At 36.3% G+C, this 4,809-nt stretch overlaps 1 long non-coding RNA gene across 1 annotated transcript; it reads left to right on the top strand.

The window, feature by feature from the left end:
* Positions 1-451: 451 nt before the first annotated feature.
* LOC139129462 (uncharacterized) lies at positions 452-3,217 on the top strand. Its single transcript, XR_011551588.1, has 3 exons — positions 452-611; positions 2,213-2,304; positions 2,972-3,217. It is a non-coding gene; the product is annotated as an uncharacterized lncRNA (long non-coding RNA).
* The last annotated feature ends 1,592 nt before the right edge of the window (positions 3,218-4,809 follow it).

A 4,809-nucleotide genomic window follows, 5' to 3' on the forward strand; every position in this document is an offset into this window, starting at 1 on the left:
GAACGGTCTATCAGTATGTCATCTCGCCAGTATCTTTTGCCCCTAACATTTTGATATTATCTAATAAGCTATCATGCATTCCTGAGAAAATCACTTACGAATATCTGGCATTGTGATGATAAGTTGTTGGTTTGTTGTTGTTGTAATTGTTGTTGTTGTTGTTGTTGTTGTTGTTGTCATCGTTGCTAGTGTGTGCTTGCGGCACGAAATGACATGATATACGGGTAGTTTTCTAACGAAAGCAGTCATAGTCTTTCTTTAGTATTGTAACTTTCCTGTTATTTTCACATCTGATAGTGTTTCATCAGAAACTGTTTATTCATCTATTATAGCTTGACAAACTGTTGGTTAATGAATAATTAAGTAAGTGAATGAACAAAATTAACAAAAAGTAACTAATAAACAAACCGTTCACAATCACTATTAATTTCAAATGTTTGTATAATTCCAGGTTGAAATATCTAATATTGGTTTAATAATGGCCGATAGCGCTTGCAAGCAGCATATTATGATTTCTTACAACTGGGATCATCAGGAACAGGTATTGCGAATTAAAGAGACATTGGAGGAGACTGGATATCAAATATGGTTCGATCTGGATAAAATTGCAGGTAAGAACAGCATGTCACTTTCCTTAAGGTATAGTATGCACTTCGACATTGAATGACTTAAACTTTTGCTTAAACTCTCTCTAATGAAACATTAAATATTTCCCTTTCGTAATTGAGAACAAAAGTTGGCGATAACTGTGCACAATTTTGTAACAGAGTAACAAATTACCCAAAGTTTACGGATCACTGAAATTCAAAATGGCCGCCATTCTTACGTTATTATTATTATTATTACACTTTATTTAAAGAGGGTAATCTGATTACAGTAAAGTAATTGTAATTTCCATCAGAGACCTCATGAAAAGAAGGCAAAATACACAAACAAATCATCGAATAAACAAAAACGTATGGAATAGACGAATAGAAGATGTCGAAGACAAAGGAAAAATAGGCTAGTCTAAGTCAGAGCCTTCATTACAATATTTCATGAAAGATAACAATGCAGTTTGATTTAAACGTCGACAAGGCTTCACAGTCACGGATAGTTGGGGGAATGGAATTCCAGATTTTAGTAGCTCGATATACAAACGTTAACATGGTTGGGGGAGTAAATTTTCGATTTTCAAATATTAAGTCTGTTAACAGATGAGGCCCCCTCTCCCAGCAAGATATATGCCAACCACGTATTAAGAACGCTTGACAGTTCGAATATCTGTCCATGCGGCGCATTCTACCTTAGTGTTGATAAATTCAGATAGAGGAAAATAGTTGAGAAAACACTGATGGTTGAAAAAAAATATGTTTGCTATAAAACCACAATATCATTGGCACTATCACAATCACAAACTAAAATGATTACGTTTTCACACCCGATCCGTCGAAAGGCTTGGTTTGATGCTTGCTCATTGGCATAAATAATAAGTATCCCTGTAGATGATTGACCTATGCCTACAAAGACTATTCAGCGCTGAGACCTCTACCAAATTTAACGTGGCTTTACTTTTCTCCGCTTAACGTTTTCTGCATTTTGCTTTCTTACCACCTCCGAAATACCCTGGCTAGTGGTGAATGCGTTGAGCACAGTCCGTACACTATGGATTGTGTTTTGAGCAGTGCTTTGTACTAATTTTAACCGCTGATTTCATGTGTATTGACTTGTTTATTGGTCACTGACCCGATACGATTCCGCTTTGCCTTAATCTGAAGTAGCTTCAAGTTGTAGGTTTGCGTTCAATAGTTGCGAATACGAAATCGTAATACTGGCACGTTCTTGACTCACATTTAGCCGTTACCTTGTGATCTTGATATTGATCCGTTACCTAGAACTCAAAAGTTATCTGTAGAACTGTCAATTTGAGATGGTCGTAAGCCCAATTACAGGATGAGTGTAATTTCGCTGTCGTTTGTTCTCCTTTGAGGGTTGTGCTCTTAGCGAATTTCGCTCAGAGTTCACGCTCAGAAAAGCCTGTCCCTTCGACTAAAATGGAGGTAAGAATGGTCGGGGTCTAAAAGAATTACCGGTTTAATTACAATTTCAATCATGTAATATTTGGCAAAAAGGGTTCATCGGAAAACAGTCATATATCATCGAAAATGATACATCGATAATCTGACGATTTGCAAACCTCGGGATTAAGCTTTGACTTTTCTATTTTGTGCAGGTGAATGGAAAGTTACCGTACTGGGTACACGGGAGTCTGGCGCTGATCCAGGGCAAGTTAATTGGCCGAATCTTACATGACGTGGAGACCAGGTTCGGTTTGTGACACAAACATCAATCGTTCACATATCTGCGATAAGAATAATGTAGATGTAGATAGTTTCATACGATTTGATGGTCAGTTTCAAAACCCTTTCAGGCCGGTTACAGTGGCTATTACTCCTGAAGGTCATGTAGTCGTAGCCGATGTTGGTAACAGGCAAATTATTACTTGTTACAAATATCGATAAATAATTTAGATCGTTTCTCCAAGCGCAGACGAAAACGTTGACAACATTAGTTATATGGCAGAATTTGTTTACGGCATCGACTGGACAATTGGTCGATTACTCAAATACAGCGTGGAAGAAGGAACCTTGTTGCACGGGTCAAGGGCCAAATAGCCGCTCCACACTATGTTGCCTCTACATCCAACAACCTCATCCTAGTGTCAGATGAACGAAATCATGTCACATGCGCTTATTCGTATTGCTCTGAAGGTGTTAACAACCATCAGGCTAGGAATGCGCGAGGCATCGACACGGACTAACGGGGAAACATTTATATCTGTGATAGCATGTATGATAGAGTCGTAAAGCTTAGCTCAGACTGGTAGATTATTTGCAGCCTATTTGAAGGTGATGTAACCTGCCCACACCAGATAGCAGTCAAGGTTGACGTCACAACTCATGGTAACGTTACAGCATTTGCTGTTTTGCAGGGTGACAAGAGAATGCAAATACATCAAATCAGAGTGTATCAGCGTAGGGATCAAGATATGACATTGGTATCCCATTGACCGCCGCAGTTAGGTTTAGCGAAAGGTTGTTACTTGGACGGCAAAATGTCTCTTGAGATATGCTTGATCAATGCGTACTGATAAAATTTTCATGTTTTGGAGCCCACTGGAATTTAGTTTGGTTCCTGACCCATCTCTACCACTGGCTGCGCTGCTAACGAAAATAAGGTAGGGTATGGGCTATTGTAAGCATGTCTATCATTGGTCAATAGTACGAGTGCAGTGATTTGGTTGATTTTTCCCAACTTTGAGCTACCTTTGAATTTAGATTTCGTTTATCCATGAAGTCATGTTACCTCCTTACCTCCATAGTTTCCCAAACCAAGCATCCTATGTCTACATTGAATGAAAAACGATAAATTATTTATTTTTAAGTCATTGCCGTACATGCAAAAGGTCACCATGGTCACCACGGAGAGTTGGTGCACAATGATGAGAAACACGTAAGTCATGCTTGATTATGAAGAAAAACAACATTCCAAACGTCGATTCATTGACAACTTTTGTCACAATTTGTCTTTACTATATTATATAGGTTTGTTGAGAAGTTACAATGGTATCAAAGACTGATGACAACTGCTGTATATAATATTAAGATAATTCATCAATAGCACCACACATTAAAGTTGTAGTCACAAAAGGGGTCTCGTACTCTGGAAAGAACGGACACTCTTCATTTATCATTAGTATTTTTTTATTCATATAGATAAAAAGATATTAGTTCTGAAATACAAAAACAACAAACAATATGATATGCTTATCGAAAGACAATCAAATACCTGGCGTGAAAGGAAAGGGGAGCAAAATCGTTCAAATTGGCAATATACGTCTCACTCTGCAGATTATCTGCGAAATATACGAAGAATGATTTGATGTTAAACCACTGTGGAAAAGTCCGCCTTATGATAAGGTACTTATAGAGTATTGATGATATTTTTGCACGTAAAATTTTGGTTTGAGTTAAAACTACTCTTTTCATGGCAAAGAATTCAACGTTCAAAGTGATATGCATAACTTGAATATTGCAATTCCTATATATACGTTGCTTTAGTGTGTTTTTGTGAAAATTCATAACATGGTTAAAAGTTACACCATCATCACTCTTTCTTTCCTCAAAAAGGTCTGCAAGCATTTATTAGGAGAAAAAATATGAGAACGTCTTACTTTGCTCTCTTTACTGATATTTGATCTTTTCTAAATTGTAGCATTGATAATTGCAATGAAACTAAAGCATCACAAATGTTATGTACATATAGTTGATATTTCAGTCAGAAGTTATATTTGAAGCTAAAATTTGAAGCTAAAATTCCTGTACTTATATTTATCTCATTTACAATCATGACTGCAAGGAGAAAAACTAAATATTTCGTCGAAATATTAGTCTTATTTTCAAATGATGGTATAATAAGCGTCAGGTTTGAGAGCGTCTGTTTAAAATAAAATACATCGAAGATGTCGGTCTGTTCAATCATTAAAAAACCTTACCTAAAATAGGGTTACTGGGTAGCTTTGTTTGAAGTTGGGATTGAACTTTCTTGTCACTCTTTACTGATATTATACTTCAATATTAATAGCAATATCGTTAAAATAACAACACGTGCGATAATAAAGTATGTAATATGTGGAAATCAAAGAAATGTCCAAGGTTATTATCAAACTTGAAAAATTATATACCCGACCCTCATACCTTACATCGATAAAAAATACTGGAAATACCTATTGTTTTGTCGTAAGAGAAAAAATATTTTTTAAGACTTAGT

Source organism: Ptychodera flava, chromosome 3, assembly GCF_041260155.1.
Source record: "Ptychodera flava strain L36383 chromosome 3, AS_Pfla_20210202, whole genome shotgun sequence".
NCBI lineage: Eukaryota > Metazoa > Hemichordata > Enteropneusta > Ptychoderidae > Ptychodera > Ptychodera flava.